Source organism: Leptonychotes weddellii, chromosome 6 (assembly GCF_054177405.1).
Source record: "Leptonychotes weddellii isolate Sample4059 chromosome 6, ASM5417740v2, whole genome shotgun sequence".
Classification (NCBI taxonomy): domain Eukaryota; kingdom Metazoa; phylum Chordata; class Mammalia; order Carnivora; family Phocidae; genus Leptonychotes; species Leptonychotes weddellii.
The window spans coordinates 40,053,360-40,078,274 of NC_138374.1; positions in this window are offsets into that span (position 1 = coordinate 40,053,360).

Here is a 24,915-nt window from a genome sequence, read left to right on the forward strand (position 1 = left end):
TTACCAGAGCACATACCCTCCCCAGTGTCTATCACCCAGTCACCCCATCCCTCCCACCCCACCCCCCACTCCAGCAACCCTCAGTTTGTTTCCTGAGATTAAGAATTCCTCATATCAGTGAGGTCATATGATACATGTATGACTTCCTTTTAACTAATTACATTTGCAAAGACCTCATTTCCAAATAAGGAACATTCTGAAATAGGGTTAAGACCTCAACATATGGGGGGGTGCCTGGGTGGCTCAGTTGTTGAGTGTCTGCCTTTGGCTTGGGTTGTGGTCCCAGGGTCCTGGGATCGAGCCCCACATTGGGCTCTCTGCTCAGTGGGAAGCCTGCTTCTCCCTCTCGCACTCTCTCTGCTTGTGTTCCCTCTCTCGCTGTGTCTCTCTGTCAAATAAAATCTTTAAAAAAAAACAAAAACAAAAAACCTCAACATATGAATTATTGGGGGGGGGGTGTGTGTGGAGGATCACAACTCAATCCATAACAGCAAGTATAGATAAGGCTTAAATGGAACAAAGAAACTGTATTTTAGAAAGAGGTGTAGAGGCAAAATACATTGTGTATATATATTTAAAGATGGGATAATAAGAGCCTATTGGTACGTTTGACCCAGTAGAGAAGGGAAGAATTGGTGATTCAGGAAAGAGTGGGACAATTGCTTGAGAGATGTCCTTTGGTGGGTAAGGGTATATGATCTGTGGCCTAAGCAGAAGCATGGGTCTTGAGAGGTGAGAGCACCATATCCATGGTAACGGCAGAGAAGGTAGCTATATGGGCATATAGTTGGTAGGCTGGTAAACATGGCAGTGGGATGGTATGGAAGCTCTCTATTTGTCAGGGAATGAAGTAAGACCATCAGCTGAGAGGAGGTGGTGGATGGTTGCCAAAGGAGAAGAGGGTGTGAAATGGTCTTCTAGGATAAGGAGATAAAGAAATGCAGTGGGATGGCTGGGGCACCCTAAGGGCTCACTTTAGATTAGTGACTGAATTTCAGGTGTGATTAATCAGTATGCTGTATGCTGGTCTCCAGCCATGGTTGACTGTGTGGGTGCGGGGACAGAGTAAGCAGAGATTAGGACTTAACTGGAGATTGTTTTTGTCAGTTGAATACCACAGAGTGAGTGGGGTAAAGGAGTTGAGAGAATCTGCAAGTGAGTGATTATAGGACGGACCACTGAATCCAAGCTGGGTAAGAGTGGAAGTAAGGACATAACAGTGTTAGGGACAGTGACCATGGGGTCGAATCAATAGATTGGTGGCGTTAAATGATTCTGGGAGTTCTGGAATTCTGTGATCTGATTCCCCACCCCCTTCCCACGTATCCAGCCTCATTTTGTTTTCCCCAACAGCATCCTTGAGAGACATCAGTCTACACAAGGTTCCTCAAACACCCCAGATAAACTCTCATCTTGGGTCCTTTGCATTTCCTGCTACCTCTTTGAAGAACACCCTTAGATAAGCTGCAAGCCTCGTTCCCACAGCATTCAGATCTTGGCTCAAATATCTTCGTGGCTATCCTTGGCCACCTTTAAAAACAAAACAAAAAACTTCAGTGTTCCCTAATCCCCTGTCCTGACTTATTTTGTCATTAAATTTTTTTTATTGAATTGTAATTGGCATACACTTGTTTTTTCTTAGTAACACTTATCACAAATTACTGTATATTTCCTTTATGATTTATGCTCTTACCAATTGTACGTGAGTTCCACGAATGCAGAGATTCTTGCTTGTTTTGATCCGTTCTGTGTGGGCAACATCTTGAACGGTGCCTGGGACATGGTAATTGTTGAGTGAATGAATGAAATTCAGGGGATGATGAACAGAGGGCAAGGCTTGAAACTGCACTTGGGGAGGAAAAACAGTTATGGATAATGCATGGCATAGTCCTAGGGTATGACACTGAAAGTAGGTAGTAAAGAACAAAGTCATTGGAGAAAAGAAGGTTGAGGAACTTGAGAAGATTACCCCCAAGAATTTCAAAATCATTAGAAATCATGGCAGATTGCTAGAGTGACAAAAAAGACAAAATCTGGAAGTGATGAGGTCTATTGATGACTGTGACAGGAGGGAATGATGTGTTTTCTCATGGTGCAGATTTTAAGACTGGAGTTTTTTTTTTTTGGCGGGGGGGAACAGAAAGGGAAATTGGTTGAGAAACTTGCAACTAAGAGCTAAGAGGATAACCTACCTCACTGCTGGGCTCAGTGGTTGAGAAAATACTCAGCATTTGAGAGGGTTGCTGAGAAATCCATGTTGGGGGAAACCAACTTTCAGTAAAAGAAGAATAAAGGAGACTTTTAGTAAAAAGATTGTGGGGATTCTACTGGTGACACATTGTAATATAATTTGTAAACGGAAAGGGTCAGAAAGTGGGGTAAAATTAGCGATAAACAGTCTTATGAAGGGGAGAGTCTGGGTGATGAGTCTGTCTCTGGCTTCTCGCAATAACCAGAGAAATTGCATAAGGGATTAGCCTTGCTGGAGTCAGGGCAGACTATTCAGTGAAGCTTCAAGTTCTGGAAGGTTATGGGGAAAGGAGGGTGTGGGATCTGGCTAGGACTGTTAATGTGCTGGGATTTCCTCTTTCCTCTTGCCTATAATGGCAGTGAGGAAGCTGGAGAGGAGTGGTTTTACTGGAGCATGCAGGACTAGACTATTTTTCCCTTTTGTATTTTCTAGGGCTGCCATAATAAAATACTTCAGATGGGTGGTGTAAAGAAGGAAAATGTATTTTCTCACAGGTCTGTCAGCTAAAAGTACACGGTGTCAGCAGGGTTAGTTTATTCGGAGGCCTCTCTCCTTGTCTTGCAGATGGCGGTCTACTCCCTGTGTCCTCACATGGTCTTCCCTTGCTCTGTGAATGACTGTCCTAATAGCCTCTCATAAGGATGCCAGTCCTACTGGATTAGGGCCCACCCACGTGACCTCACTTTATCTTAGTTACCTTATTAAAGGCCCTGTCCCCCAATACAGTCCCCTTCTGTGCTACTGGGGCTTAGGGCTTCAGTACTTAATAGGGAATGAATTTAGGGGAAACACTGTTCTGCCCCAAATACCTTTCATTCTGGAATAAGTACACAGTATTCTAAGGGAACTATTTTGAGGTCATTACTATTATTTCTTACTGCAGATGAAGAAATGGAGATCTAGAAATGTTTGGTAGATTGCTCAAAGTCACACTGCAAGGGCAGATTCTGGAACTCTCTAGAGCATCAGGTCACTCTGTCCTACCTAGACTTAGAGTAGTTGCTGAAATATAGTGGAGTTAATGAACTCAAAAGCAAAGGATTTTGATTTGAAATCCTTTCTATTGCCAAAAAATCTTCTGGGGGAGGGGAGAAGTTTACTGAGGGAAGATTTAAGACTCTAACATTTATTGATTATTGATACTTTTTCATGTTAAAAAAAAAAAAAAACTCCTTCCTGACAGAAGTATTCTTATTTTTACAGAAGGGGATACCTGCGTTGAGAGAAATTGAAGCTGCTGAATGTCAGAGATAGTAAGAGGTAGGGCTTGTGGTTTAAAATCTGTCCAGTGGACCAACCCACATTACCTGTACATATTGTTTGCTCCCGAGTGGCTGTGTTCAGATTGCAGGTAGCATAGAGGCCCTGTGAATTTCATGACGATTGAAGATGATGATTGGATAATTCATTTCTAAAATAGAATTTCTGAACAGACATGGCAATAAATGCACGACTTGCTAACATGATGACCTTGAAGGCAATGGCACTCATCTGGATCTTTTTAACATTTTATCTGCTAAAAAAAACATTTTTGTGGCTTCAGTTCATATAGTTCTATTTATGTTACTGTAAGCAGATCACTGTTTTTGAAAGGTCAGTCCTTCCAAAAGCCTTCCATTACCACTTAGCAATTAGTTCAGTGCTTTATATGTGCAAAATAAAACGTTACTTATTTTAAAGACTGTTTTCGTTAGGAGGTGTTTTCTCTAAAGAAATTTTGTTTCCTCTAAAGAAATTCTTATAGTCGATTTTATTAGACTCAGAAAACCCTTCTCATTCTCCCCCTGCTCCAAATCCTCCAATTTCAAGCTCTCAGATGCTGGCAGGCCTGGGAAAAGTCTTGCCATACTGGTGAATCACAGGGACAGATTTATTTGCCTTTTTTTTTTTTTTTTTTTTAAAGATCTCCAAGGGGGAAGAGGGAAGTGAATGCCTGGTCATTTATTACAGTCCTGACTCTCAACGTGGTTTCTGACTTCAGCGTTCTTGTCTTTACTTGACTGTACCTTTCCCCACTCAGTACTCCTCCAATGGGGCCGTTGCGCCCTTGAAGTTATCTGTCAAAGTAGAAGTCAGCTTCTGGAGGCTGAGCCGGAGCCCAGGCCTGCCCAGGAGATGTCTATATCTAGGCCCTACTAATGGTGATTCTCTCATTCCACTACAAGCAGCTGTGTGAATGCAGCAGGTGCCTTGGACAGCGAAAATACTACTTACCCTTAGCTCCACTGAGCTTGGGACTGGGGAGCTCTAATCTTTGAGGTTGTGCATCACACTAGATAGGACTGGGTCCCATTGGTGATGCGGGAGGCTGCGTGCACGGCATGGGGACTGAGTGCATCAGATGGCCATTCAGCTCTTACCCCAAATTTATAGCTCCCCAGACTTTGTCCCCATTGGAACATTTTATCTGTTGCCTTTTAAGAACTCTGAGGTAGACATCATGACAATACAGGACGTCCATTTAGAGTGTACGTTTGATTTTTGATAGATGTATATACCTATGGAACCACTACAGTAAGCATAGGGAACATTTTCATCGCCTCCTGAAGTTTCCTTATACAACTTTGTAGTAAATCACCCTCTCTCTACCTCTAGTCCCAAACAACTACTGATCTGTTTGTAGTTATACATTAGGTGGCATTTTCTAGAAATTTATATAAACGGAATCCACCAGCAGGTACTCTTTTATGGCTGACCTTGTTTCCGCCACTCAGAATGATTTTTAGATTTAAGTCTACTACTATATATTTTTTTTGTTTATCCCTTCTATTTCTTGTTTGTTTTTCCTTTCCTCCTGTCTCCGATTATCTAAATTTTTTTTAGAATTCTGAATTTATCTATTCGATTTTAAGCTCTTTGCATTTTTTTAGAGGCATCTCTAGGGAAAAAATCTGGGTTAGTCATCAATTAATGGCCTCTCTGTTCCGAATCCTTCCTATATACTGGGGCTGAAACCTGTGCATCCTTCTCCTTTGCCAGCTGGTGCAATGTTAAAATTTGTCGATAGAGGGCACTGGAGGGCTAAAAGTGTATGGCCAAGGAGAGGGCTGCTTTTCTTTGTTCTTGGGTCTTTTCTCCTCCTATGCCTAACTGCCAGCATGTCAGAACATGGAAGGTCCAGGGGGTGCTCCCTCCACAAAGAGGTTCTCCCACCCAGGGGTCCTCTTCCTGCTGACTAGCTCAGGCCCACCAGCATCCCAGCAGGCCACGTTACGTAGATCAGCTCCAGCCTGCGTGTACCCTCTTGTGGGTTTCTGGGCCACCCAGCAAGCAGGCTGCTCAAAGACCAGCTCTGTCTCAGATGGGCTGGCAAAGTTCTTTGCCTCGGGGAGGCTGTGTGTTCCTGTGGTAGCTACCGCCTCTTTGGCGAGGAGCTAATCTCCGCCTCGGGAGGGAGCTCGGTCTCTTCCGAGTTCCTTGTTTTCGCCTTGTGTAATTATGTCTCTCAGCCCCAGAGCTAGTAGCTGTGTCCGCCTATCCTTGCTTTTTATTAGAGTACACATTTACCCCTTAAGTAGATAATTCTTACTGATTAACTTTTTCCATTAAATCTGCTCTGTCCAAATAACTGGCAGGGTTTCTGTCTCTAGACTGGGTCCCTATTGATACAGTGTCCTTAGATACTTAGTACTGTAGGATTTACTATAAACTAGTGCAGAAACCCTTAAACCACAGGCATGTATTTAACAGCATCCCTCCTTTATAACTGTCATGTGTATTGCTTCTACCAACCTAATAAACCCAATAAGCTGATGTCCTATCTATTTAAGAGAAATCATGAGGAAATTTTTTTTTACATTTACCTAGATATTTATTATTTAGGTTTTCTTTATTTTTCTGCAGAGATCTGAATTTCCCCTGGCATCCTTTTTCTTAGGCCTGAATAACTTTCTTAAAGTATAGGTGTGTGTGTGTGTGTCAGATGACCCAAGTTCAATGTTATCTGCACGTGTCTTCATGTTGCTTTCATTCTTGAGGGATATTCTTGTTGGATACAGAACTCCAGGTTGACATGGTCATCTGTCCTCCATGGTTTTGATGGGCAGTTTGCAGTCATTTGAAGAACTGATCTCCATAGATGTGATATGTTGGTTTTCTCCAGGGTTTTTATTTTTAATCTTTGCTTTTTAGCGATTTTGCTATAATGTGCCTAAGCCATTTGGAGTTGGCTGAGCAAGATTCAAAGCAAGCCTGGGCCCTGGTCCTCTCTCCATGTGGAGGTGGGACAGAAAATGGCAGGAATGCCAATTGGAGGTGGTGTCTGCCATTATTTCTTCCTTTTTTTTCTGCCCCATTTCCTCTTTCTTTCTGGGGGTATATTCTGTTTGAAACTTCCCATATATCACTAGGCTCTTAATTTTTTTCTCAATCTTTTATCTCTTCATTATTTTGGATTTTTCCTTTTCTCTCCCTTTCCCCCTTTCCCTTTCTTTCTCCCTTCATCATATTCAATCTGCTATTAAGCCCATCCAGTGGATTTTTAATTTTCAGCATTCTTCACTTTTAAAGTTTTCACTTGGGGTGCCTGGGTGGCTCGGTCAGTTAAGTGTCTGCCTTTGGCTCAGGTCATGAGCGCGGGTTCCTGGGATTGAATCCAAAGTGAGATTCCCTGTCTGTTTTTCCCTCTGTCCTTCCCCCACAGCTGGTGCTCTCTCTCTCAAATAATAAATAAAATATATTCTTTAACATTTTCACTTTTTTTCTATTCTAAGATTTCTTTCATTGTATTTTCCTTTACCGCTTGGAGCATAGTTATAATAGCTGGACTGCAGCCCAAATCTCCATTTAATTACCCTACGCCCCCCTCTTTCTGAGCTGGAATGTTTGTAGCCTGCCCTGCCATTTGTGATTCAGGAGTCAACCAGAGACTGGGGCAGAGTTTACACAAAGCACTGGGTTCCCCTGCTTTGGTTCTCTTCTTCCTGAAGTATCCCCTCCCCCCCCTTCCCAGTGGCAGCCCTGGGCTCTTTTTCCCTCTGCATAGAGAGATAAGTTTCTCTCAGAAGCAACTCCATGCCATGTCGTGACCACAACCACAAAAATGGGGAATGCTTGGTGCCAAGCCAATTGCTGCTTCTAAATTCCAGCTCCCCTGTAAATTCATTTTGTTCATTCCACAGAGGATTTAGGTAGTGTTTTAGTATTGTGCCCAGAATTTAGATTTCAAGATGATTGGTCAGGACATTCCCTCACCTGACAAATAGTGGGACTCCCTTACCCACGGTTTCCATTATCTGGGTAGTGGGTATGAATCTCCATCCATAAACCTAGGTATAGAAGAACTAGAGTTCTATAATGTAACTTTATTTCTATGTGGAGCCCCCAACCTCAGACCTTTTAGGGCTTTGTGTTCCTTCCTGCTTGGTTTCCCAGTTCCAGTGTCCTATGACCTGGCACAGTCTTTGGTCAGATGGGTCACTATGCAGATATCTTGTCTTGGTGTACGTATGTGGCCCCATCACATCCCTGCTGCTCCTAACCACACATGTGAGGCTACCTCTGTTCCCAGGTGCTTGGACAAACAAGTGGCCGTTTCCTCTCTAGGGTCATCCAGTTCTCTGGTGGTACTGTTGGAGAGGAGCTATGGGCCTCCTCTTCTCCCAGGACCCCTAGACACCTTTCTCCCTCTAGTTGTCCTTTCCTCAGAGCAGAAGGGGAATCTTGGTCTAGTTTAGGACGAATTCTTCCTCTGAGTTTCTTCTAGACCTTTTCCTATGCAGTCTGAGGTTTCTCTCAGAATTTACACTTCTGGAACATCAGAGTCAGAAAGACAGAAAAGCTGCCTTTGTTTCCACACTGCCCATTGTTTCCCCTGAAGCTATGAGCCCAGAGCTGACCACGGGATTGCATAAAGGGCAATGGGGAGGCCAGGGAAGGAGAAAACCTAGGAGGAAGAAATCCCATAGCTTGATACATCCAAATAGCATTCAGACAGGGAAAATACCTGATTTCCCAGCTTTATTTCAATGCCTGGCACATGAGGATTTCTCAGTGAATGGTTTATTAAATCAATGAGCTAATTTGCTATGTAATGTTGGGCAAGTCTTGACTTCTAACCTCTGTTTTTTGAACTATAAAATGGGGATAAATGATACTCATGTCAGTGTTGTAGGATTAAATGAGATGATTTACTCTTTGTGAAGACTTTTCTAATTGTAATGCCTTATTACTGTTGTTATAAACGTTTGTTGGGCTGAATAGTGCTTGGCATCTTTATCCAGACTGGGTGATTCCAGTCAGACTCAGTCAACTGGAAACATGCTTTTATCTTTCTCTCAGAGAAGCTGTACGATTTCAATATTTTCTTCGCCAATTATTTTTCCTCCTGATGACAGTTTTTATGTCCGTTTGCTTGACGATTTCTAGATGATGAGAATCGATTTTGGATTAGATTCTACCCAGCATGGAGTAACTAGTACAGTCCTGAGAAAATGATAGTAATATTGTATTTCCTCTTAAAGGCATGCTTTGGCTATTTACATATATTAGAATTTAAACTGAGTTCTAATCACATGACATGTTAAGATACACTGTAGATGTACCTGGTAAATATTTATAGAAAATGCTTTCCAGATCACCTGATGCAGTCAAGATCGAGTGATATAGCTTTGGTTGAAACCTTAGTAAATGGGCCTAGTGTTTAATAAGAACTTATTTCTGATGTCTGTGTACCCGTGTGAAAAGTACATCACCGATTTCCAAAGAAACTTAGCAATAGGAGGGCCTGGCTGGCACTCAATGACCTGGTGGCTTCCATAAGACATGGCAGGTTGCGCATCTGCCTGTCTTCAAAGTCCTAAGTATAGCTGCACAGCAACATGATGGACACCTGCACCCTAGAGAAATATTGGGGTTCAACTATGGGAACAAGGCTAAGGTCAAGAATCCTGTGTAAGGCCTGCAGAAAGGGAGACACAGTGTGAAGGCTACTAGTCAAGCTCTATGGTGACCACAGTGAACAATACTGTAGTATGTATTTGAGAGTTGCACAGGTCTGAAATGGTAACACTGAGGTGAGGGAGAGTTAAATAACCTCACTGTGATCATTTTGCAATATATGCACTTATCAAATCATCACACTATACACCTTAAACTTATATATGGTATATGTCAATATCTCAAGAGAAAGCCCCAGAGCTCAAAATCTCTCCATGTGGAGGTGGGGCCAAAGATTGGTAGGCGGCGAGTAGGAGGTGACGACAGTGTTGGGAGGTGTGTCTGCAGACCCTACAGATCTGAATCCAGAGGACGAGGGTGTTCAGGACCAAAAGTCCAGTCCTTGAAGGAACTGAGATACCAAAGCAGGGACCTTGTCTTTGGGCAAGAGGTTTTCCAGTTATTAGTTCAATCAATCAATGTTTGATGCTGTACGCAAGGCTCTGTGTTAAATGCCCAGATAAGAGAGAGTTTATATTTCACTAACCCCTTCCGAAGTATTTTTCCTTATGTTGTGTCGTATGTCTTATATGCCTATTTGGGTACATGACACAGCATATGTAGTATGTATGACACAGCATGTATATCCTATACAGTACATCTACACCCTGTGTACATATGTACATACACATACTTTATTGAGGGGGGGACTCTTCCATATATGGTAGCGTAGAGTCTGGAGCCAGAGTGCGTTTGAGAGAGTTGATCTTAGCTCTACCAACTGTTTAGTAGCTGTGTTTTCTTAGGGAAGTTAGCCTTTCTGTGCTCTAGTCACTTTCTCTCTACAAATGAAATAGCATCTGTTCATAGGGTTGGTGCGAAGATGAAATGAGTCCTTTCTTAGAAGTTCTTAGAACAGTGCCTGGTATGTACTCTGTAACTGCTGTCGGTTTATTTGCTGTCATTTTGTGGGGCTGGGGAAGTTGGAAGCCAGGTCCATGCAGGACCAATAAGGGTGATTATGGGTGATCCTGAGCAGTGATGAGCTCAGTTGATGGTGCAGGAAGCTGAGTAGATGAGGTGAGCAGGATTGCTGGCTACAGATATTGGAAGGAGGCTGAGAGAGCCTACTACAAGGGAGTAAAAAGTTGCAATCCAGTAGAGAAGGGCCTTTAGAATCCTGGGCAGAAAGCCTGGCCCTTGGGGGATTGAGTGTGGGTTCTGTGGGTAGCAAGACCGTGTCTGATCCGTGGAATTTAGCCTATGAAAATAGGCATCTGAGGTACTAAGGTTGGGGGGATATACAGGAAAATGGACTTTGTGTGGGCCCATAAGAAGGGACATCTTACATTCCTCCTGTCTCTGGACAAGGCCTGGCCTGGTTGAGCAAAGACTCGGCTGTAAATCTGATTTGTGATCATTACCATAACAGTAACAATGCTACTATTCACCATTGCATTTATTGACTGTGTACCATGAATCAGGAACTGTATTAAGGGCTTCATTCACAAAAACCTTGAGGGTATCTCATTTTTATTTTTCAAATGAGAACACTGAGCACGGAGAAGTTAAGTGTCACGTGAAGATAGCAGATTAATAAGTGGAGGGGCCAGGTTTCAACCTAGACCCTCAGACCCCTGCTCTTAACCAGTTAGCATACTGCCTCCTAAAACTTGGAACAAAGTTGTCGGACCTTCATAGAGAAAGAGGTCAAATAGAGTGGAGTTGTACCATCTGTTCATTTACGTTGTAGGGATTCAACAACTTGTGCTTGGCAGAGAGCGGTCAAGAAGGGGGAGGAGAATCCTGTGAATAGAGCAGGCAGTTCAGCCCATCACTCTTTCCAGTGAACGTGTGATCCAGACCCAGAGTAGGAATCAGAAGATGGGAATCAGCTGTTCCTTCGGTAGGGCTCTGTTTCTGATTGTGCCTCATGGGGGACGCTTCTCTGTATCGTGATGCTAGTGTTTAAATACAGTCTTTGTACAACATGGCCCTTCTCTGCAAGCCACGTGCTTCCTCCTTTAAATTCAAAGGAAGACACAGCCATCTCTTCCAAAGCTGGAGGACACACTGTCCAGGTCGGAATAAATGAGAAACGGTTGGTAGGTCTCCAACACGGTGCCTGCTTAGGGAATTAGCAAGAGTGATTTTGATTATAAGTGATCTTTCCTTTTGTGCTGACCCACAACTTGGGTGAATGTTGCTGCCATTTTTCTTACCCCAGCGAGGGGCAGGAATGAGCTGTGCGGAGAGTCTTAGTTAAATAAATCAAACTCAGAAGTAAGCATGCAGTGTGATCCAATGTGTTTTCCATTTCCTGTGTGTTTGAAAGTGGAAGGGGCTAGATTGCTGCCAGATTAAGGTCCTGCAATCCTTTGTAGTTCGGATTGCAGATTTCCTGCTTGTATTTTGCTAAGCCTATCCCAATGCCTGTTTAACTTCAATGTATTTTTGTGTGGATTTTTCTTACACTCAAAAGAAATAGGAGGTGGGAAATGCAAACAAATGCCTGTGAAACTCTCCTAGCCTTGTTCAGTGATTCGATAGGGAGGTACGTGAAATTTTCATTTCAATCAAGTTTTCCATTAACAAAGAGATGGGCTTGGTTCCCAGTATAAGTTCTCAACAACTGCATCAGGCCCCTATGTTACTGGAACCAGTAATGAGCTGGTCACATACCAGTAGAGAGGCTTCACTCAGTTCTCTGAATATCTCTGCGGAAGTCTGGTGACATTAGAACAGCACCAGATAGTAATTGGGCGCCAGCTATTGTCTCGAAGTTTTTGATGTTTTTGTTGTAACCAGTGCCATAATGATGCCCATCATGTAAGGGAACAGCTTCCCTTAAAAGGAGAAACAAGCTTAAGGCACTGCAGTTTTTGCTGGGATTGTTTGGGGGCGAGATTCCAGTAGAGATTGCTAAACACATAGTCATGACTGCTTCCCCAGGGACCCGGCTGTCTCCGGGTGTTTGTCCAACTGATTCCCAGTAACTCATCAGTAATCATTGTATGCCTGTGTGTGTGGGGGGGGTGGGGTGTGTTTTAAATTCTTCAACAGAAATGGGGAATAAAAACCTATTTTTCATTTGGTTCAGTGGAGAGAATCTGGGAAGTTCACAAAAACTCTGAGACACTAATAAGGAATAGAACCAAATAGACAAAATACTGGGAGCACAGAAAGAGTTTGCTGAGCGTGGATGGCAGAAACTGGTTTCTGGGTTTCAGGCTGAGGAACCTTCAGCATCCACTGCCAATTGACTGGCCTGTAGGGGTTGACCGTCAAGGACTTGTTTCTTCTGGAGAAGTGTTCTGGACCGTGCTTCCCATATTGTCCTTTCTCAGTCTTGGGCCCAGACAAGGCCAGTGCTAATGTAGTAGGAATGCATCAGACAGGGCCTCTTGGTCATCAGAAGGTAGCAAGTGGGTGCAGTATACCAAAGCCTGGTTCTGTGTAGTAGGGTTGGAGTCCAGTTTGGATGGGAGTAGGGTTGGAGTCCAGTTTGGATGGGAGATCGTTTCAAGTGGTGCTAGATCTTAGTGAAGCAAGTCTGGGTTGCCCTGTTGTCAAAGCTGGTAGGAGCAGTGCAAAGACCAGACAATGGGAGCTGGGGTCTGGGGTGCTCAGCAAGGCAGAGTTGTCCTTGTGAACCGCAGCTCTTTGCAGCTGGGTCATCTAAAAAGACCAGGAGTTCTAACAGAGTGCTCTGAATTCTCGGCATCTAAATATTCACACATGTACAAAAGTTTACATCTCCTATTTTAGGTGTCTGGGATGGTATATCTTTATCTTTGTATCCAAGAAATGCGGTCCAGAGAGAATTTGGACACATGTCTCGGAAATGTCAGACTTCTTGTTCTCTTAAAAACTTAATTTTGTGTGGCAATCCTAACTTCCTGCCCATTGTAGTCTCTTTTGCAAATGGTGGCTACCAACCAATGCTTTGCCTCCTGTGTGAAGTCTAAGCAGGAGTGGACTCCACCACTTAATACATGTTTTTGATTTAGACCTGATTGGAAGACCACAGACCACTTGAACAGAAGTGCCTATTAGCTGTATATACATTCCCTTTACTGCCCATTGTGGGGGCTCAAGCCAGAGAGGATGATGCATTTGGTGGCTAGTGTTCTTGTGATCCACCTTCCTGATGTCCTATTTTTACCACTCTCCTGGCCCCCAGCCTGTCTCATTGGGCTGGTTCGGTCTGAGGAGACCTCTGTTACCCTGACAAGTCTCTTAAACTGTGACAGTCATTGTAACAGAATCTTCTAGAAATGGGGGGCTGCTAATCTTTTCTGTGCCCCCTGGGTTCGTCCTTTGGGGAGTCCCAGGAACATGCTTAGGACCAGGCTTTCTTACTCATATGTCTGGAAATCAGGCTCACACAGCAAACTGGCAGGCGCAAAGTATCCAGCGTCAACACTAACACAATGGGAGGCTTTCCTTCTGTGACTTACCACCAACTCAAATAAAATACTTTTATGTTCTATGCATCCTTTATTTTAGAGAAGGGGGAGAGGAAGAGGAGGAGGGGGAGAATCCTCAAGCAGACTTCCCGCTGAGCACAGAGCCCAATGCAGGGCTCGACCTCACAACCCTGAGATCATGACCTGAACCGAAATCAAGAGTGGGACACAAACGGACTGTGCCAGCCAGGTGCCCTGTTAATATGCATCCTTTATAGCAAAAGGCTCAAATATTTTTGGGTACAAAAATCAAAGGCTCCATTACCTTGATACTAAACTAAAGATTACAAACCCCAAACTGCTCATTTAATCAAGGGGAGAGACAATGGAGAAATAGGGGGGAAAAATGGAAAGTAGGAATATGGGCAATAGGAAAAGGAAACTACAGTGCCAGGGGAAGGGAAAGGCAGGGAGAGGAGGAATAATGGCTTTAGAAAGACCAGAGGAGAAAGCAAAAACACAGACAAGCTGGGAAGGGAAAGCCGCCTCAGGTTCTGAGTGAAGCCTTTTTATGAGCTGCATCTTTTTTTTAAATTTAATTTTTTAATTATGTTAATCACCATACATTACATCATTAGTTTTTGATGTAGTGTTCCATGATTCATTGTTTGCGCATAACACCCAGTGCTCCATGCAGAACGTGCCCTCTTTAATACCCACCACCAGGCTAACCCATCCTCCCGCCCCCTTCCCCTCTAGAACCCTCAGTTTGTTTTTCAGAGTCCATAGTGTCTCATGGTTCGTCTTCCTCTCCGATTTCCCCCCCTTCATTCTTTCCCTCCTATCTTTTTTTTTTTTTTTTTTAACATATAACATATTTGTTCCAGAGGTACAGGTCTGTGATTCAACAGTCTTACACAATTCACAGCAATGAGCTGCATCTTTTTGACACAGCCTGCCGTTCATTTATACTGGGGGATTTGAGTTTCCTCTTACCTTATCCCTGAAATGCTAATTAACCGATTACCCATTATCTGTTCTATAATTGCTCTTTATTCTTAATTCTTCCGAGATGCAGCCTTAAAGGAGGTGGCCCCAGCGTATGGCCACAGGGGAAACTGCACCAGGCCCAGTGGAAGGAGGCTGGCACCTGGAGAGGCCACTGGGTGGCGCCTTCCTACTTCCATTTTAGAGGCGAAGGGGGCAATTCACTGCCTACTACTCACTAGGGACAGTTAACGTTTGCTTTTGTATCTTTTAGACGTCACAGAAACCCTGTGAGTTTGCAAGTTAGGTTCAGAGGAGTCATCCAGCCAGTAAGGGGCTGAACAGGTCTTGCATTCATGTCAGTCTGACACATGCCAAGACTTTTTCCATTGCCCTGCTCTCTCTCCAAAATAGACATGACCATGTACATTAAAGAATGCTTATTGTAAAAACAATAACAAAAAAACTTGTAAAATACTGAAAAATATGAAGATGATGTCCCCTATTATCCTACCATCCAGAATTAATCCCCATTAATGCAATTAATTTTGGTTATGTTTTACATTTTCTTTGGTGTTAATATGTATGTTTCCTTCCCCACCTAATATTAAACTTGTGTGTATTTTAAGACATGACAACTAGAACCATAGGTTTATTTTAACTTTTTAAAAGATTTTATTTTTGAGAGGAAGAATGAGAATGAGAGTGCACACAAGCAGGAAGGCAGGTCGTAGGGAGAGGGAGAAGCAGACTCCCCGCTGAGCAGGGAGCCCGACGTGGGACTCGATCCCAGGACTCTGGGATCGTGACCTGAGCTGAAGGCAGACGCTTAACCGACTGAGCCACGCAGGCACCCAGAACCATACATTTATTTAAAAAAAAATTTATTGGATAGCATGAGCAGGAGGGGGAGAGACACAATCTCAAGTAGACTGCACTGAGCACAGAGCCCCACTCAGGGCTCAATCTCATGACCCTGAGATCATGACCTGAGCCAAAACCAAGAGTCCATCACTTAACTGACTGCACCACCCAGGTGCCCCAAGAACCACAAATTTTTAGTACAATGGGGAAAATTATGAAACAAATACAATTATGAAATGAAAATTCTGAACTTCTGAACCTGTGTAACACCTTTGACTCAAAACACAACTTCAACTGGTTTGCTGTTTCATAAATTTATACTTGAATAAAAGACTGTACTATTGCCTTAGAAGTAAAGAGCAACTGAAATTCTGTTGGAAGTTTTGGTTGGCAGCACTTCTTGAGAGAAGTGGCTCATAATTGTGTTTCAGAGAATGAGTTGGGAGATTAGAATTGTATAGCGGCTGTGAGGATGTCCAAATCACTTGACACAACAGTACGATTTCTTGGATTTTTTTTTTTTTTTTTTACCTAAGGGAAAAAAAAACCATAAAGAATTATGTGGGCAGAGATGCTTATTTTGCATTGTCTCTAATAGTGATTAATTGGCAACAACCTTTATTCCAGATAGACAGTTATGTAAAATAATGCAGCTGTCTGCTGGGTGGAATAGTAGGCAGCCATTATGAGAGCTGAAGATGATGCGTCAACAGACTAGAGAGTAACTGGATGCTAATAATCATAGTAACTTCGATTTGTTTAGTGCTTCCTGTGTGCTGTATACGCTCCCCATGTTATGTTATTCAAACCTCGGTATCAGACATGAATATTTTCCTTATCTTAAATCCAGGCTAAGCTGTGTTCCTTGCCCAACACTTAAAAGCTGGGAAGTGGAAGAATGTTCTATTTTTACATATAGGAAGGAATGCAGGGCAGTGAGGGGAAAAGGTGTCACATGAAGGTGCAGTGTGGAGGGCCACATAAGAAAATCTTTGTTGGCTCTTCTGCTTGCTGGTTTTCACTCACTCCCTTGTTCCTGGACTCCCACGTTTCTGCTCCTCTTCTACTTTGAATAAGAAAATTGTTCGGGGCGCCTGGGTGGCTCAGTTGGTTAGGTGACTGCCTTCAGCTCAGGTCATGATCCCGGGGTCCTGGGATCGAGTCCCGCATCGGGCTCCCTGCTCTGCGGGGAGCCTGCTTCTCCCACTCCCCCTGCTTGTGTTCCCTCTCTTGCTCTGTCTCTCTCTGTCAAATAAATAAATAAAATCTTAAAAAAAAAAAAAAATTGTTTGGAAATCTGGAACTCCTGTGCTAGAAGGTTAGGAACTCCAATTTCCTTAGGTAAGCAAATTTCTTGATGTGTTGTCTTAGACAAGGGGATGGAAGTTGGATTCAGACACCGAGTGAAAAATGAGACTGTGGAAATGAATAACCATGTCACCTTTCTAAGATTTATCTCAGCTTATCCCAGAAGCACCTCTCCTCAAAAAAAAAAAAAGTGCTCTGGGCAATAGTCATAAAATAAAGCTTTTTATCTCCCTGCTTCCAGTCTACTTCTAGAGACATAAACATTCACGACAGTATCCGTGGGACTCTGTGCAGTGCTGCCCTGGGGAAATAGAGCTTCAAGGTTGCAATTCAGTTGTTTTTCAAGGAATATTATCTCCTCTAGTAGAGAGGCAACAAGGGTGAATCTGCTGCGTTGCCTCTTTCCTGATTAAATCAAAATCTCAGTAGAACAGATCAATCTGCTTTTTTCCCTATTTAAGCCACCACTGATTCAACTTCGATCTTATTACCTCTCACCTGGATGGCTGCCACAACCTCCTAGGAGCTCTCCCTGCCCCCGTCTTTCTCCCTCCCTGCATTCGCCTCACATGGCTGCCAAGGGAGCTTCCTAAAATGCAAATAGGATACTGGCAATCCCTTGCTTAAATTCATTTAATGGTGCTCCATTTATTCAGTATACAAATGCCCTTTCGACGCGTTAGAGAAAACTTCACAATCCCTGCCTACGTTTTCAGTACTCTCACCAGTCACTTCTTATGCTCCAAATATTTCAGCCACCTTCGCAGTCTTTCCTGAACAAAGCAGGCTGTTTCAGAGTCTTTGCAGACCGAGTTCATTCAGTTGCGAATGCCCTTGTAGAATGATTCCTCTTTAACATCCTCCCCTCTGAGAGGACTTCTTGCACCACTTAACCCTAGGTGACCCTGAACATTCTCACATGTCAGAGAACAGAATCTCCTCTAGCCAGCGTAAGCAGGAATGGACTAATTGAGGAAGTTACACTGCTTCCTTGGTTGTTGCAGGGGTTGGGAAGATAGGCTCCAGCCTCCTTTTCCAGCAGCAGCAGTAGCAGCCGCCGCAGCTCCTAGGATGACCTCATGGTCCGGTCCTGGTAAAGTAGCCGTTTCTGCCTCTGGTCCCGGACCATGCTACGTCTGCTGCCACCCATTCCCACGGAATCGGTGTCTGGCACCCTTCCCTGTTTCCTCGTGGGACTCACAAACCGGGATCTTGTGTAGATGTGTCTGATGGGTAGAACTGAAGCCACATGCCTTCGTTGTAGCAGCAAGGGAGACGTGGAATAGTTTCATTGTTGATCCCATATTGAGAAGGCAGAATAAAATGTGGAGAACTATAAAAATGTAAACCCATTTAGAAGATTTGGGGCAGCATGAATGACAGAGTTCCACGGACCACGGAGTCTCTTTTTAAGAAACCATTTTTGCATTTCACTGATTACCTTTAATGATGTGTGTGCTTCCCTTGCTAGATCATGGGCTCAGGTTAAGGTGATGTATTACTCATTTCTGTATCCATAACCCTCTGGCACAGTGCCAGACATGGCAGTCATTCTTTGTTGATCACTAAAAGAAGAGACCTATGGGAACTCCTTGCCTAAAACTTTTTGCATGGCTCATTGTAGGAGGTGTTTTAATGTAGTCTTGAAAATTGCATCCTGGTTCTTTATGCTCTGAAAAGCAAGAAACCAAATCTTAAATGAGGCTGTAGGAAATAGGACATTAAATACTATTTCAAATTTGGTCTCTAGGAGCAGGACTGCAGATTGTTCCTGTTTAGTGCCACCTCGTACATCATGATCGAAGTGGGGCCTTCAGCAAACGATGGAGTCAGGAGAGTTATCTTTACTGCTTTCTCCCTCTCCTCTCAGCTGTCCTTTCTTCTCATCTGTATCTTGCAGAGCAATGGACTTTCACACCTTGATCCATTTAATTCTTACAGACCTCCTGTGTGGTTTTATTATCTTCATGTGATAGTTCAGGCCATAGATGGACAAACTATAGCCCCAGGGCCAAAACCAGCTTCAGCCCTGTGTTTGTCAATAAAGTCTTATTTGGGATGCAGCCACACTGTCTCAGTGCAGGCTACTACAACAGAATACTATGGACTGGGTGGCTAATGGCAAACATTAATTTCTCACAGTTTTGGAAGCTGGGAAGTCCACAGCCAAGGCACCGGCTGATTCTGTGTTTGGTGAATGCTCTCTTCCTGGTTTGCAGCTGGTCCCCTTCTTGTTTTATCCTCACATGGTGGTGGGGGGAGAGAGTGCTGTACCATAAGCCTTTTCCTCTTCTTAAAAGGACACTAACTCCATTATACCCCATCTAAACCTATTACCTTCCAAAGGCTCTACCTCTAAATACCATCACATTTGGGTTAGAGCTTCAACACGTAACTTTGGGAGAGACGCAAACATTCAGTTCAGAGGACAGACCCACTCATTTCTGTGTTGCCCATAGCTGCTCTTGGGCTATAATGGCAGAGTTGTGTATTTGCTGTGACCTAAAAAAGCCTAAAATACTTAGCTGGTACCTTACAGAAAAGGTCGTTGAAGTCTAATCCTCTGGAGCACAGGGATTTGGTGAAATTATCCATGCAAGTCGGAATGTAAAAACAAGTCTTCTGATCGTAGGTTTCACTACTTAGATGTTTTTATTAGGAACCATCTAAAAAGGGCCATTTTAAAGTACATTTCTGGAACTACAGTGTTCCTTTTGACTGCATTGACTTATACTGCTGGCCAAGTGAATCAGAAGTGGGGTTTATAGTATGTAAGTACATGTCTTAAAGCCTTGTTGGCTATGAAGAACAGATCCCAGAACATTAGAGTGGGTTTTGTGATTTGTGCATTTAATGTACACAGATTGTTCACAGGTAGTTCGCATAATTCTGCAGATACAGATATTTAGTCTTGATGTTGCCATGCTGGTATATGAGATTGTGCAAGTACCACTCTAAATTTAGCAGCTTAAAACAGTAGTTATTTTATTAAATATCTTGATTTTATGGGCCAGGAATTTGGGCAGGGTTTTTAGGACAATTGTTCTTTTCCATGTGGTGGATACAGGGGTGACTTGGTGAACCCTGGTTGGTGGACTGACTGCCCTGGCTGGATGCACCTAGCTGGAACCTGTCAGCTACAGTACCTGTGATGGTTTCTCCAGAATAGCAGCCTCAGAGTGGTCCAGACTCCTTATGTGGCTGCTTAAAACTTCCACAGACCAGAGAGAATGTTCTAAGGGAACAGAAAGTAGCAGCTACCGATTTTGCTTTCCTTTTTAAAATCTTTTCACTGAGATATATTTGACATGCAACATTAAGTTAGCTTTTGGTGTGCAACATGGTTTGATATTTGTATATATCGCAAAATGATCGCCATAATAACTAGTTAATGTCTGTCACCATGCATAGTTACAGACCTTTTTTTCTTGTGATGAGAACTTGTAAGACTTTTAGCAACTTTCAAATATGCAATAGAGTATCATTAATTATAGGTGCCATGCTGTACATTACATCCCTGTGACAAGTATAACTGGAAGTTTGTACCTTTTGACTTCCTTGAGCCATTTGCCCATTCTCTACCCCTTTGCCTCTGGCAACCATCGATCTGTTCTCTGTACCTACGAGCTAGTTTTTAAAGATTCCACATATAAGTGAAATCAAATGGTATATGTCTTTCCTGACTGACTTAAGCACTTAGCATTATAACCTCTAGATCCATCCATGTTGTTGCAAATGGCAAGATTTCTTTTTTTTTTTTTTATGGCTGTGTACTCTATACATACACCACATCTTTTTTACCCATTTATCGATGGACATTTAAGATGCTCCCATTTCTTGGTTATTGTAAATAATGTTGCAATAAATGTAGGGGTGCATGTAGCTTTTCAAATTAGTGCTTTCATATTCTTTGTGTAAATACCCAGTAGTGGGATTACTGAATCATACGGTAATTCTATTTTTAATTTTTTGAAGAATTTCCATACTGTTTTCTACAGTGGCTGCGTCAGTTTGCATTCCCACCAACAGTGCACGAGGGTTCCTTTTTCTCCACACATCCTCACCAACACTTATTGCTTTTTTTTTTTTTTAGCCATTCTGACAGGTGCTGGTGATAGCTCATTGTGGTGGTTTTGATTTGCATTATCCCCGATGAGTGATGTCCCAGCATCTTTGCATGCATCTGTTGGCCATCTGTATGTCCCCTTTGGAGAGATGTCTGTTCATGTCTTTTGCCCATATTTAAATTGGATTACTTTTTGTGTGTGCTGCCCTGTATGTTCTCTATATATTTAGGATAGTAACCCCTTGTCAGATACATCATTTGCAAATATCTTCTATTTAACAGGTCATCTTTTTGTTGATGGTTTCCTTTGCTGTGCAAAAAGTTTTTATTTTTGTATACTCGCAATAGTTTAATTTTGCTTCTGTTTCTCTTACCAAAGGAGACCTATCTAGAAAAATATTTCTGTGGCTGATGTCAGAGATTGCTGCACATGTTTTCTTCTAAGAATTTTACCCTTTCAGGTCTCACATTTAGGTCCTTAATCCATTTTGAGTTTATTTTTGTATGTGGTGTAAGAAAATGGTCTACTTTCATTTTTTTTTTTTTTTGCATGCAGCGATCCAATTTTCCCAGCACCATTTGAGGAGGCTCTTTTCCCCATTGTATATTCATGCCTCCTTTGTTGTAGATGAATTGACCATAACATGGATTTATTTCTGGACTCTCTATTCTGTTCTACTGATCTATGTGTGTATTTTTCTGCCAGGACCATACTGTTCTGATTACTACAGCTTTGTAGTGTATCTTTAAATCTGGGATTGTGCTACTTCCAGTTTTGTTCTTTTTCAAGATTGATTTGTCTTTTGTGGTTCCATACTTATTTTAGGATTCTAGTTCTGTGAAAAATGCTGTTGGTGTTTTGATATGGATTGCATCGAATCTGTAGATTGCTTTGGGTAACATGGACATTTTAACAATATTGGTTCTTATAACTCATGAGCATGGAATATCTTTATACTTGTGTCATCTTCAATTTCTTTCATCAATGTTTTATATTTCTATTCAGAGTACATGTCATTCACCTCAAGTTTATTCCTAGGTATTTTATTTTTGGTACAATTGCAAATGGGATTGCTAATTTCTCCTCCTTCATTATTAGTGCATAGAAATGCAATGGATTTCTGTATATATAAATATTCTATCCTGTGACCTTACTGAATTCATCAGTTCAAGTAGTTTTTTGGTGGAGTCTTTCAGGTTTTCTATATAGAGTATCATGTTATCTGCAAATAGTGAAAGTTTTATGTCTTTCTTCCCACTTTGGATGCCATTTATTTCTTATCTGATTGCTGTGGCTAGGACTTCTAGTACTATATTGAATAAGTGGTAAGAGTGGACATCCTTGTTTTGTTCCTGACCTTAGGGGAAAAGCTCTGTTTTTCCCCATTGAGTGTGTTAGCTGTGGGTTTTTCAAATACGACCTTTATTATGTTGAGGTATGTTCCCTCTAAACCTACTTTGTTGAGGGTGTTTATCATGAATGGTGGTTGTACCTCGCCAAATGCTTTTTCTGTATCGAAGTGATCATATAGTTCTTTTGTTAATGTGATGTATCCTGTTGATTTGTGAATGTTGAACCACCTTGCATCCCTGAATAAATCCCACTTGATTGTGGGGAATGATTTTTTTTTTTTAATGTATTGTTGGATTTGGTTTACTAATTGAGGATTTTTCAAAAGATTTTATTTATTTGAGAGCGAGAGAGCATGCAAGAGAGAGCATGAGCCAGGGGGTGGGGCGCCGCGGGGAGGGAGAAGCAGGTCCCCGCTGAGCCAGGAACACCATGTGGGTCTCTATCCCAGGACCCTAGGATCATGACCTGAGCCGAAGGCAGACGCTTAACCGACTGAGCCACCCAGGTGCCCCTTGTTGAGGATTTTTGTATCTATGTTTATCAGATATCTTGTACTTTTCTTTTTTCAGTGTCTATCTAGTTTTGGTATCAGGGTAATGCTGGTCTCATAGAATGAATTTGGAATCTTTCCTCTTCTGTTGTTTGGAATAGTCTGAGAAGAATAGGTACTTGACTCTTCTTTAAATATTTGGTAGAATTCACATGTGAAGTGGTCTGGTCCTTTTGTTGGGAATTTTTTGTTTACTAATTCAATTTCATTGCTGGCAATTGATCTGTTCAAGTTTTCTGTTTTTTCCTGGTTAAGTTTTGGAAGGTTATGTTTCTAGGAATTTATCCATTTCTTCTAGGTTGTCCAATTTGTTGGCATGTGGTTTTTCATAATATTCTTTTTTTTTTTTTTAAAGATTTTATTTATCTGAGAGAGAATGAGAGAAAGCATGAGAGGGAGGAGGGTCAGAGGGAGAAGCAGACTCCCTGCCGAGCAGGGAGCCCCATGCGGGACTCAATCCTGGGACTCCAGGATCATGACCTGAGCCGAAGGCAGTCGCCTAACCAACTGAGCCACCCAGGCGTCCTAGTTTTTCATAATATTCTTATAATCCTTTGTATTTATGTGGTCTTGGTTATTTCTCCTTTTTCATTTCTGATTTTGAGCCTTCTCTCTCTCTGACTAAAGGTTTATCAAATTTGTTGATCTCTTCAAAGAACCAGCTCCTGGTTTCATTGGTCTGTTCTATTGTTTTTTAGTCTCTATTTTGTTTATTTTTTTTCTCTATTTTTATTTTCTTCTTTCTGCTGGGATTGGGCTCCCCCCCTCTCCCCCTTGCTCCTTTTGCTATAAGGTTAGGTTGTTAGAGATTTCTCTTCTTGAAGTAGGCATGTGTTGCTATAATCTTACCTCTTAGAACAGGTTTTGCTGCATCCCAAAGATTTTGGACCATTGTGTTTTCATTTGTCTCCATGTAACTTTTGATTCCTCTTTGATTTCTTGGTTGACCCATTCATCATTTAGTAGCATGTTGTTTAGCCTCCATGTATTTGTGTTCTCTGTAGATTTTTTTCTTGTTGTTGACTTCTAGTTTCATAGAATTATAGTTGGAAAAGATGCAGGATAGGATTTCAGTCTTTTTTTTTTTTTTTTTTTTTTTTGAGAGAGTGAGCTCATGTGTATGTGGGGGAGGGTGGGGCAGAGGGAGAGAGAGAATCTTAAGCGGGCTCCATGCCCAGCATGGAGCCTGATGCAGGGCTTGATCTCATGACCCTGAGATCATGACCTGAGGGAAAATCAAGAGTCAGACACTCACCTGACTGAGCCACACAGGTGCTTCATGATTTCAGTCTTTTTTTTTTTTTTTTAAAGATTTCATTTATTGGTCAGAGAGCAAGCTCACAAGCAGGGGGGAATGGGAGCGGAAGGCAGAGGAAGAAGCAGGGAGCCCAGTGTGGGACTCTGTCCCAGAACCCTGGGATCATAACCTGAGCCAAAGGCAGACGCTTAACCAACTGAGCTACCCAGGTGTCCTGATTTCAGTCTTTTTGAATTTAAGACTTGTTTTGTTGCCTAATATGTGATCTATTTTGGAGAATGTTCCAGAATGGGAATGTATAGTCTGCTCTTTTAGGATGGAATGTTCTGAATATCTATTAAATCTGTCTGGTCCATTGTGTCATTCAAAGTCATTCTTTGTTGATTTCCTGTTTGGATGATCTGTCCATTGATGTAAGTGGGGTGTTACATTCCCCTACTATTATTGTATTACTATTGATTAGTTCCTTTGTTATTAACTGTTCTATGTATTTGGGTGCTCTGATGTTGGATGCATAAATATTTACAATTGTTACATCTTGTTGGATTGTTTCCTTTATGATTATAGTGTCCTTTTTTGTTTCTTGTTAGTCTTTGTTTTAGTCTGTTTTGTCTAAGTACTGCTACCCCAACTTTTCACTTCTCATGATGTTTTTCCATCCCTTCACTTTCAATCCGCATGTGTCTTTAGGTCAGAAGTATCTTGTAGGCAGCATATAAATGGGTCTTGCTTTTTTTTTTTTAATCTGTTGGGGCATTTAGTGCATTTATATTCAACATAATTATTGATAGGTATGTACTTCCCTTTTGTTACTTGTTTTGTGGTTGTTTTGTAGTTCTTCTGTTCCTTCTTTCTTCCCTTGTGGTTTGATGGCTTTCTTTAGTGATATGCTTGGATTTCTTACTCTTTATTTTTTGCGTATCACCAGTTTTTGATTTGTGGTTACTGTTAGGTTTATATATAACATTCTATGCATGTAACAGTCTATATTA